We start from the raw sequence: 12,356 nt of genomic DNA, 5'->3' as shown, positions 1-12,356 counted from the left end.
GAATCAAAACAACAACAGCAGGGTAACTTCGCAACCTGCTGTTGTTGTTTTAATTCTGCAATAAAATATTTTGTATACTTTTAACCACTATGAGGAGCATTCCCTCTGTGTTTATATATTCAGAGTTTTTTTCTCCTGGTTGGTGAACATACCTGCTCCATCCGAGTGAATATTTAAGATATCCTCTGTATAACGTCACGACTTGTTCCAGGATATCACAAATATACAGTTGAGCGGTTTGAGGACGATTAAAGATACCTTTTGGTGAGCGTCACTAACCTAGATTAGGTGAGTTGTCACGCTGGTGCTAACATCAACATGTCCATATAGCAATATAATCCATGTGCGAACCCTTTTTTCTCATGAGCATAGAAACAGATACCAGCACTTGGTGGCCATCCTGTATTTTATTGGAGTGTATATGGTGTGGTGAGCATGTCTGGACTTTTGTGACTGAAGTGGGCTCGTAGGTTATTCTGCCTATTTTCGTATAACTATAGTTAATTCTGTCAGTAGTCAATAAACCTACCTGTATATTTCTAAAGCGCCATCATGTCACGTAGTGCTGTACATTAAGGGTGGAATATTGCCAACAAATTAAAAAATTTATTTGGAACAGAGCCACTATAGATTGCATAAGCAAAGGTCTGCTAATTAACAGATTTGTATTATTTTGGGAGGTTATCTAAATCCAGCCCATTAGAGTTATTGTGAGAGAATCCTCAAGTTACATAAAAATCAATTGATGCTCTTTTTTCTATTAGCTGATTCTGGGAAATATGCTATCAGCTTTGGGTAGGGGTGTTCGAAGCCGCTGACCAATAGGAAGCTGAATGTTGAGACATTGTTGCTTCCTATTGGTCTGTGGGATCACCCAACATGAGGCAAACTTCCTAAGCTATGTTAATGGTAGTTACCAATTATGGGACCCATTTATCAATGAGTTTTATCATGCACTGCAAATGATAAATGGTGCTCAAGCCAATCCGCTCCCAACTGTAATTTTTCAAACAGATGACAATTAGGGGCTGATTGGCTGGAGCACCATTATCATATGCAATGCGTTTTAAAATGCATTGCGCATGATAAAACTTTTTGATAAATAGGCACCTAAATATGCTGTTCACAAACACATGGTACCCTCTTATTTCCTTTTAGTCTATGTGCACATTTCCTATGTTTTATGTGCCCCAGTTTCCTGATCCACTGTCCACAATGTTCCTCCCTCTCTACCTGTGACTTTTCTGTACTCCTTTGTGTAATAACCAAACCCCTGACATAGCGGCTGCTGCTGGTGTCCACCAGCTCTCCAGCACTGACAGATCGGCTGTGGATGATTAGTGCGGCTAATGTTGAGAGCTGCCCGATGCTTTGCTCCAGACTATGCAGTAGCCTCTTACATGAGCAGAGCTGCACAGCGGCGGTGTGACTCCTCATTCCTGGAGGTCTGCTACACACTTTGTACCAGACCTCCAGGAGCAAGGAAGGTCACGCTGCCGCTGTGTCTGACACACAGACTGGAGTGCACCAGAGGCAATGGAGGAGGTAGGGGTGCCCCCTTTGGAACTGGCAACTGGAGGTGACCGACTCCATTGTCTACGATACTTCCGCCTCTGGCTGTACTTTATGCTGTATATTGATGTAGTCCTAGTAATGTGCTACTGTGCAATCTCCACATAGTTTCCATGTGGGAGGCTTCAATGCAAGATGGCCACCGTTTGGTCTTCTGCGCATGCGCTGCTCCATCATTTCACTGTAAAGGCGTGCCACAGCGGGACACAGATATATTCCACTTAGCTCAGTGAAAACACTGCATTCTAAACCAATAGAAATTGCTTATATCCTGTACCTCTTCCTAATTACAGTCACCAACTGGTGACCTGGAGATGGTGTTACCCTAACGGGGCCAACTAGCTCCAGAGTGCTTCACAATGTACTGGTAGAAAAGCTGGGGCCACTTGCTTGTGTTTGCCCCCCAGGCTGAAAGTTGCCAGCCAGCCCCTGCTAGGGAGGGAGGTTATGGTTAGGCACCAAGAGGGAGGGTTAGCATACCGACCAACAAGTGTCGGTATGTTAACTCTGTTGGGATCCCGGCATCGGGATTGTGACCGCCAGGATCCCAACTGTCTGTGTTTTCATTCCTCACAGTCTAGGGCTCATCTGCAAACATTGCATGTAGGTGCAACATTTGCTTTGTACCACAGCAACCAACATTAATTAGCTAAAAGACTTCAGATGCTAAAACTTAATTTTGCACCTAAATGCAATGCGCTCGGGATCCCGGCAGTCAGAATCCTGACAAGGTTAGTATACCGACACCTGTCGGCCAGTATACTAACCCTCCCCCTCTCCCTAACCCTAATCCCACCTCCCCGCTGTCTAAACCTAACCTTCCCACCCCCAGTGCCTAAACCTTACCTCCCCCCGCAACCTAACCCTCCCCCCTTAGTGCCCAACCCTAATCCTCCCCTTAGTGTCTAACCCCTAACCCTCCCTGTAATCCCAACACTTACCTTAGGGATGCAGGTGGTTGGGATTCCGGCGCCAGCATTCCGACTGTCGTTATTATGACCGCATCTTCCTAAACTGTTGCACAATATGACAGTACTATACTCACCCTAATAAATGGATTTCTTTATACACAAATCGTAATTAAGGATTTTCTCATGCTACACTAATAGTGTTGTTTTTTTTTTTTTTTAACAATTCTGACATGACAGATGCACAATATTAAGTGGCATTGTACAACAGAGGCTGCCAAGGCTGCCAAGAATTGGCATTGCCATAATAAACTGAAGTGCTGCTGGTTGCAGAGTCCTAATTTATATCCAGGGTAATGGTTTAGTGCAGAATCTTTGATTTTTGCCATTGTCATATTTAGAAATGTTTTATATATTATAATAGATAATATAAATATAATTTACACTATTAATATAGCAACCTATTTCTCCCTCCCCCAATACTATTCTGCTTTTACTACTTATTTGCTCACTATTCTGCAGGGGTGCCAAAAGGGGAGAGGTCGGAGCAGGTACTACTTACCCGGGTCCAGGCATGATGGAGGGTCCCAGGTCTGCCGCCCGCCCTTCCTCCCTTGCAGTGGCAGCATCCAGTCTCTCCCCAGCCCGCTGCAGTGGGTCTAGTTATGCTGCTACCTCTAATCAGCAGCAGGCTCCTCTTATCATGCAGGGGGGTCACACTGAACGCGTCCCTCTGGATTTGCCCCATGGCTGAGGGGCAAGTGGTGCCCCCCTATGGAGCTCGCTCTTTTTTTATGTAAGAAAAATACCAAAGCCGGCCATAGATCTCTACTGCCCTGCTAGTCTGTTTACTGTACCCACCACTCTCACAGCCTACATACAACAGAAACAAACCTCACACCCACAAATTATCATCACATGTACTCTTTATCACAATGGTCATTGTCATGGCTGCTGGTAGCATCTTGCCAAACCCTGGGCCCAGTGCCATCCCCATTCTCTGCTGATGCTCCTCATTTCATCCCAAACCTTCCATTCACTGAAGCAAAAGTACTCTTGCACTGGTGGGCGCCGCTCCAGGAAACCCTGCTCACATGCCGACATCCTCCACTATGAATTCATCCTTTCATCTTTTCCCTACAACCTGCCACCTTGACCCTATTCCTACCCAACTTCTCCTCATCAATCACCTCATGCTCAACTCTTCAACCTGTCTCTCTCCCCTGGCACATTTCCATCCTTCTTTCTCTTCTTCCCTTTGCATCAAAACTACTTGGATGACTTGTGTGCAACCTTCTGTCCCAATTTCTCACCTCGTGTATGCATAATATCGTGCATTTTATGCTCCTGTGGGGTCGTCTGTCACTTCGCCTGATCTTTCTACATGTTAAAAAAATCAGGCAAATTGACTGACGATCCCATGAAGCGCTATGGTGGGAGAGCCGGCATATTGGGCGGTTGGGCACAGGATCGCCGCGTGTGTAGTGACCGGCCAATATGTCGGCCCATGGATCATCTGTCGCATCGGTGGGTACACATCGTACCGTGTGTACCCACCTTTAGATTTCCCTCCACCTCCATAGGCAAACGCAGGGGGGGTTTCCGTCTGCCTGGAAACCCCCCTTCCCATCCCACACCATGACCACAATAGAAATAGTAATATAATGGAATTTTACTAGCACTGCATGTTCTTCTCAGTATCATATATTAAATATATAGCACCACCTGTGGATCTTTTAACATGTATCAGCCAGTAATAACTAACCTATGCGCCAATTAGGGGATTTGGAAAACATGCACTGTTAGGGTTGCACTGCTATAGAGCCCAATATGTACATATATGTCAAGGGCAGTGCTATATTCTTCTGCTGCTCCCCCAGACTCCCGGACTTGCTCCTATGCCCTGGAAAGGTGCTCACATCTATAATAAAAACATTCAACTCAGGCAGGATGGCTTACTGCTGCATTTAATGGCTTAGTGTGATCTCTGGTCCTGTATGACGCATATTAAAGCTGGAGAAGTGGTAATTATGCCCTCTTCATGGACTGGCCACACTCACTCTAAAATCAAGCATTTGGAAACCCCCCTCTGACCTCTAACTCCCGCTTCCAAGACTTCTGTGCCGCTGCCCATATATGGAAATTTCTAACACGCCCAATCAGAATCTCCCACAGCCATCACATTATTAAATACTCTCTAAAGACCTCTCTTTATTAGAGCTTACCCTAATTTCACCTACAGTATATCCAATGTACAGTACCCTCACAACTGTCCCAGTCTTCACACTGAACTACACTGATTCCTCTTGTTTTGTGCCTTTTCCCAATAAGAATGTAAGCTCTCTCATGAGCAGGCCTCTCCTTTCAATATGTTTTCTTATCAGAATATATTGTGCCTACTTTGTAAGTACCTGTATTATGTATGTCCCATTTCTCTACTGTCTAGGCGTTGCGGAGCACTATGGAGCCGAACAAATCAACTGTAGTCAGGTTGAGTCTCCCATATCCAAAATGCTTGGGACCAGGGGTATTTTGGATATCGGAATAATCCGTAGTTTGGAATATGTTCATACCATAATGAAATATCTTGGGAATGGGACCCAATTTTAAACCCAGAATGCATTTATGGGTTATATACACCTTATACACACAGCCTGCAGGTAATTTTATATAATATTTTCAACAATTTTGTGGCTCAAACAAAGTTTTTGTACATGCATTAAATTCATTTATGTTTCATATACACCTTATACACAAAGTCTAAAGGTAATTTTATACAATATTTTGAATCAGTTTGTGTCTTCAACAAAGTTTTATGTACATTGAAACATCAAAAAGCAAAGCTTTCACTATCTCAGTTATGCTATAAAAAAATTGGTATTTCCGAATATTCCGTATTTCAGAATATTTGGATATGGTATACTCTACCTGTAGTAATAATTGCATGCTCAAACACCTTTTTCTTCCCATGTATGTCAATATCAGTATCCACTGTACCGTTACTTGATTTAACTTTGAAGCCACATAGAATGACTATCAAACTGACAGCTTGTAAAATAAACGGAAAATAAATAGCTGGTACAGAGATTCAGTTTAAGTTTTGTAAACACATCCATAGCCTTCTCCACAATCCAAAGCCATTTTATGTGACAAATGGAGAGTTGAAATGAATTGTGTCTGTGACTTGTTCCCTGTCTGTATTGTGTGCAGCCATCAGCATGCCAGGGGAGAAGTCAGCCACAGGGACGTCAGTGGAACACCTACTGCAAATAATGGCACCTCTAGGGGATAAATGTTAAAACTGATTTCAGATGTCACCGCTTTTGCCTGGTGTGATATGACAGTACAATGTATATTATGGAATTCCAGCTTTCCCCTGGGAACTGAACTGAATTGCATTGAACCTGAAGCACTTTGCTATGATCCCAGTGTGTTTTTTCTTTTCTTTTTTCTCTTTGTATCATTTTTTTCACTATTGTAATGTAGTGATGAGTAAGCGCAACATACTTTTTTTTTTCACTATACATCATCTCTGGCCACAGTGTAATAGAAGACAATACCCTAGCTGATCGGAGACACCATGTCTGAACTTGCCTGAGTCTGGACAAAAGAAAATATATAATATCTATATTTTTTCGAAATCTGAAACTCAATTGTTAGAACAATATACCAGGAAGCAATTTAGATACTGCTGCCTGATAAATTGACCACCGATAAAGAAGATTGGTTTAACTAGCTGTCTATAATAATGAAAAAGGATTTATAACTAATCTGGCATGCTGATTGGTTGTATTTGCTCAGACAAATGGAAGCTATCCATTGATTGTGAACCATACCACTTTCATTATTAGTCATGTTTTCGGGAAACTTAAGCTACTAAAGTTATCTGTTGTTCTGTTTAATTGCCTCTTTTATACCCTCATATACTTTCTATTTTTTACATTGTCCTGGATTATGAAATCGAACCATGTTCCATAATCTAAGTGCAGATTTAGTTTTGCAATTAAAGGAAGACGACACGGTAATCAGGTGAAGGGTTATTCAGAACTCTAAAAACTCTGTGCAACAAATTAATACTTTTAATTTGTTTCCTTTCTAAAAATAATCATACATTATTAATTTGAGGTCAAGAAAAACTAAAATGATTTCAGAATGTTTTTACTAGCTCTATTTTTTGAGCTACACTACTTGCACTATACTGTATGTACATTAGTAATATAGTCATAGTGAAAAGCTATTTTAAAATAGTCTGATATTTTCTTGATAGAAAATAAATAACAGTTGTTTTAATTCAAACAATCACAAATAAGAACACAAAACGAAACAAACATACAGCATACGAAAGTACTATCTAATATAGTGGCCTATTCATGGGGGTGCTTTCTCTTTGCTTGTCGTTTGTACTCCTCTTCTGGGGCATCTCTTGTCACTGTTCAACAGTAGTGATTCACCTACCCTGATATCTTTATTCCATTGCTGAAATGTCTTGGTGGAATCGCTCACTATGCTCGTCACTCAGTGCACCACAGTTATCTTGTGTGGGTAATCCCGTGAATCGCATATATTTGAATAGGGGAGGGGACAAATAACTGATTCATTTAATTGGGTCATTAGGCCCCGCCCCCTCTGCGCGGAACACAGATTGCTGGTAAGATTCTCTCCATTCTGCCCACTTCACTAGGAATACCCCTACATCGTCATAAATGGGCTATATCTCGTACTCAGAGCTAACTGAGAGTTTTAAATGTCATATTCATTCTTTGCATGCTGAAATCAATTAGAAATAACTATTTTCACATCGGTAACATTTTCATTGTTGTGCAGTGAAATCGGCCTTCAGGAGAGGGTTACAGAAGTCAGAATTATATTTATAACTTCAGACCTTTGAATAAAGCAAGAAATCGGCTAATCCCATATGGAACACTTTGCTTTCAGACACATTAGGGCCCATTCTGAGTTGGACGGATCTCTTAGTACAAACGCCAGTGACGAGTTTATGCATACAGCTCATGCGCAGATGGGAATTTATACATTTTTGCCTACGTCTGTCCTATTCTGAGTCGGATGGGACTTGGCTGAATCTGGCTTTCTGTGAAATAGGTCATTACAGGGCGGGATCTGGGCGGTGATAGTGCAGTTGAACGGAACCGCCCTCACTTGTGGGATAGTCATGGGAGTTGGGTGGGTGTGTATCTAATGTTCCATGTGATTTGTGCGCACGGGGAAGGAAAGGCGCTTTCTGACGGTACTCTTGCACTGACGTGGGGCTGCTGCAAGTGCAGATACTAATTATGATGATTGCAGCGGCTAACGGAAAATCAATGGGCAGCACAGGTTACCGCTCTCAGATGCATGGACCCTCGCAGTAGCATCGGTTAGTAAATCTGGCTTAAGCAAATACAGCCACTTTTGCTTCAGAGTCAGCCCCATTTTCAGGAGTTGGGTTGGTTCTTGTTTTTCATTGGAAGTATGGAATGCAGAGAAATACATATATATATTTGTTTTGACTGAAGAAAATATGAAAATCACATACTTTACATGTGATCAGCCCATATCATGTTTATTAACCCTTTGTACCGCAACAGCAAAGAGGCATTAGGAATCAGCTGTGTGAAGAGAGTAGAACAGCAGCGAGGTCACTACATAATGATGGGCACATATGAAGCATTATTTAACCTTTACCATTTAGCATTTTTTTATCGAAAGCTTAATATAAATCTTTTGCAGTTATGCAAGGATTAAAATATGTATAAATTGAACCACAAGATATAAATTACAGAACTGTAGTTTAAATTAAAATTGTGTGTTTTGTGTAATAATTCATCCTCTGTGTGTACATGTGGAATATGTGTGTAGTTACTGAGTACTATACAATATATTGCAGTTCTGATATGTGTTAGTGCATAGATCTGTATTATACATTTTGGAGGCATAGTCACATTTGAATATTAATCATTCTAATCAATTGCTTAATATTGCCAGTAACCGGCACTTTTATATGTATATATGAACTTGACTCTCGCTTGTGACCCACACTGAAAATCTTTTACCTGACTGGTAACTATACAGAGGAAGCAGACTTAACTCTAACTGGTATCAGATTGGAGACCCCTCCCTCACACAGACTGTTAGTGGTACCACTGTTTCAGCAGCACCGGACACCCAGTGTTCCAGCAATAATACCCTAGTGTGTCAGCATACATGAGATTACAGTAACTATTGCACCTATTACACTGTTTAAGTGTAACAAGCAATTTACTTGCCCTAAGGAAACCAAATATTTACTAAATCACACCTTTCCATTTATCCCCAAACTGAAATTAATTCTAATCAATGTTTTCTACGTTGAGTAAAAAGGTTTTAATGTGTTTGGTTTTTCAACCGCAAGAAAAAAAAAATCAATACACAAAGCAAGCAGGAAAATGGTACATTATTTTACCATCCTTGTATTGGGGCTTAGTGCATTTGTTATGTTTAAGTGCACATATAATATGCACACGGTAGCTGCACACGAATCTGGATCGCTCACAGGTCACAGGCATAGTCCCCTGGGAAGCTTCACTGGGGTCAGGTTTTAATCTTTGCCTGGGTGCAGTGCCACACAGCCTCTATGAATGGCATCACCCGAGAACTGGCAGCCTCTGTGTGGATGCTTTTAACATCTTCATTAAAATTTTAAATAGGAAAGGAAAATCTCTAGTTATCAAGCCAAAAGCATGAAAAACCCCAGCAGACATTCTGCTCACTGGCTCTGTCTGTAGGTTCCTTTCTCTCTGCGCTCTCCGATACACAGACTTCACATACAAAGACTTAAACACTTTGTACTTGAACAAACGACCATGTTAATAAATATTGGGGGGCTTTACCACTTTAATTTTATAGTGATTACACCCATCTGCTGGATGGTGGCTTTTTCTCCATCCTTATAGGGTAAAACTACTTTTCTGTATAAAAGTTTCTTGTGCTCTGTTAGTGATTCCACTGTGTTAGTTGAGAATTGAATGTTAGCGATGTGCATCCATGATGTTCGGCTGCTCAGATCTCCAAAAATGACCATAGCCCAGCATCGCTCAACTTCCTGCGCACTTTTGTAGCGTGCAAGGGAAAATTGGCGAGGTTGGTGTCTGTGAGGCGCCGACGTTCTGACCGTTACCACGGCATTCTGACAGCACTCGCAGACATCGCCGAGGATTGTGTTCCTCCCCATATGACTGTGCTTTTTGTTCCAGCCGTTCTCACTCATCAACACCCAGTGTTGCACCACTGTATAAACAATTAGGAGAGTGTCAGGGTAAGTGCACGATTTTGATAAGAGATTCCAAATTTGCCATTCACCAGGTATATTTAGCATATGCAAACTCAATAAGTACTATAAACAATGTTATTTTTATTCATAGATTCAGTGTACTAGATAAGCCTACAAATTACTGTCCTGAAATTAAAATAGTGTACGCTGCTTGTGCAATGCTAAAAATGGCAACAAACATTTTTTCTTCGTGCAGTATGTCGGGTCTAGACAGGAGATTCCGGAGACCTCTAATCCCCATGGTAGCTGTGTTGTCACCCTGTTGCCTTTGAAGTGGGAGAGCTCCATCTAAAATCACCATAGCACTTTCACCTCCTACCTCCCATGAGATCTTTTTGCTTGTGGAATTTTTGTTTCTTCATATGATTTCAATAATTTAATCCTTGCTACTATCCTCTGCTCACATTAGTTTTCAGATCAATTGGAATGCCTGATAATTTACCAAGCCATTTAAACTATGTGCACAAAATGAGCCAGGTATAAAATAGAGATGAAGTAAGTTTTTGGCTCCTAACAAAATGTGATTTGGAGGAGGCAGTTTTGTCCTTTCTTGTTGAGACAGAAAGTGCTTAGAGAAGTGAGTCCCTGCCTGCTGTGTGTAGTTTATCAAATCCAGTAGGCTTGCAGCTATTCACATACCCAGATGGACTGGCTGAGGTTTGCATCTTATTTAGTAATTACACTTGGACTGCGAATGCAGCGTTCCTTGTATTCACACACCCAGGCTCAACCAAAGCTAACATGTTGAAGAAAGAGGGAAATAAAACTTACCCTGAAGGATGCGGATTGCAGTTCATGTGTCTTGCTCCTGGCAGCTGGAGCAGCGATGTTGCAGGTACTGTAGGCAGAGAATTCTTACAATGGCTCCTGAACATTCACTCTCAATCTTTTTCCTCAGCATCTCACTCCTCGAAGTCACATATTCTCAGTTATAAGGTATTGTTCATTAACTGTCTTTGTATTTACCCTGGAGTTCCCTGCCAGGTGCGCTGTGTGGCTGAGACCTCTATGCTGTAATCAGTGTCCTTAATCCATTGTATTTCCCAAGGAAACTCAGATCTGCATGCATTATGATGAAAAGGAGAAGCATTGACCCCATATAATTCTGTGCACAACACATTAGAATTGAATTAGAGACATAAATCTCCTGAAACCCACAGTTGCCCTTCTCTGTGTTTCCTTACCCTTTGGGCTACCATCTAAATACCAGTTCAAGGTAAATAAAACAAACTGTGCAGCTAGCAGTTCCAGCAAGGAACTGGTTATAAGGAGAAAATGCATTGGTCACAAGGCTGATTTCATTGTCAGATTTCTGCTCACAGTTCTTCTTGAACTTTTCCCACATTCTTCAGGATTTCCTACCCTGGTGCTTGATATTATTCCTCCACACACAGATGATGCTTTCTTCCTCCTCTCTCCTGAAAGTGCAAAGAGTGCAGGGGGGCAAATCCCTGAAAAGCTGCGCTGGTCTTGGCAGCCGTTTGGATGACACCAGGCGGAAGGCACAGACAAGTGTACGAGAGAAGCTATTCACTGTGAGGATTCAGTGACAGGCTGCCGCTTCTATACATAATAAAACCACTAATTACTTTTCCTGATGGACAGCAGCTTACGAACATTGCAGGCACGAGCAGCTGATACGAGGTCTGATAGGTGCTGTGTGATTGAACAGCCTTTCCATGGATACGTGCACGCAGCAGGAGGCTGCAGCTCTCCCATGCCACCAGGTAGACTGTGCACGAGTCATTTTGACACCCACTTGAGTGCATTTTGTTTGTTTGAGGTGGAGGGAGGGTCGCTTGTTTCACACGACCATTGCACAGCCTTTCAGCTGCACAGCAATTCCAAGGATACAGACATTTATTCATTTTTGACAGTACAAAGATATTGTTTATCATGTTAGATATGTTATTTGCAGAAAGAAAAACCCCACAAGTAGTCATTCATGTTGGTTTGATATATCACACGATACAACAATTCCTTATTTGAGCAGAGTAGACTAATTGAGGAGGACGGGTTTGGTACAATTTGTCGTCCGTTATCGTGTCGACATGATAATGCCAACATGCACAGCATGTGGACAGTAACCAGGTCAACATTCATCATGACTATATGGATGATATGTCGACTTGGTTAACTGTCCCTAGTGGTCTAGCGGTGTCTTACCTTGTCCCGGTGACTGCAGCAGCTCCTGCGCCGTCTTCCGGGTCCTGACAGTCACGTGAGGAGCAGTTCTGGTGGCAATGTTTCATAAGCAGCATTCCGGTGAGTATTTACCTCTGTATCCCTAATTACTACACCTGACCCTAAATTTCTCCCTCCCCCAGTGCCTAACTCTAACCTCCCCCCGCAGCCTAACGCTATCCACCTGCATCCTCAGTCTGTCGACATTTCACATGGCGACAGTTCAGACGTCGACATTCTGAGGATGTCGACACTGTGCCTGTCGACAGATCGAACTATGTCGACATTGTATTCTTGATATTGAGGAGCCAACATTGTGATTGTCGATATGGTTACTGTAAAATTCTGACAGGTTGCCGAAAGGACGTCCAGCTTGATGTTTTCCT

General features: G+C 42.1%; 2 protein-coding genes across 5 annotated transcripts in view; one reads left to right on the top strand and one right to left on the bottom strand.

The window, feature by feature from the left end:
• The window catches only part of CHRM5 (cholinergic receptor muscarinic 5), a 246,500-nt gene extending 234,487 nt beyond the window's left edge, over positions 1 to 12,013 (bottom strand). For 2 of the 4 annotated variants that reach the window (XM_088456512.1, XM_088456513.1), the window contains exon 1: positions 10,558 to 11,428. The gene's annotated coding sequence lies outside the window, so the exon portion shown is untranslated. Of the gene's footprint in view, positions 1 to 9,210; positions 9,744 to 10,557; positions 11,429 to 11,952 lie in introns of those variants that run through there. The other 2 variants (XM_088456514.1, XR_015872496.1) reach the window with 2 other exon arrangements.
• Positions 1 to 12,356, top strand: part of AVEN (apoptosis and caspase activation inhibitor) — a 584,468-nt gene that overhangs the window by 213,426 nt on the left and 358,686 nt on the right. The window lies entirely within an intron of this gene.

Source organism: Taudactylus pleione, unplaced genomic scaffold (genome assembly GCF_031769625.1).
Source record: "Taudactylus pleione unplaced genomic scaffold, aTauple2 ptg000707l, whole genome shotgun sequence".
Classification (NCBI taxonomy): Eukaryota; Metazoa; Chordata; class Amphibia; order Anura; family Myobatrachidae; genus Taudactylus; species Taudactylus pleione.
This window is presented reverse-complemented; position numbering and strand designations above follow the sequence as displayed.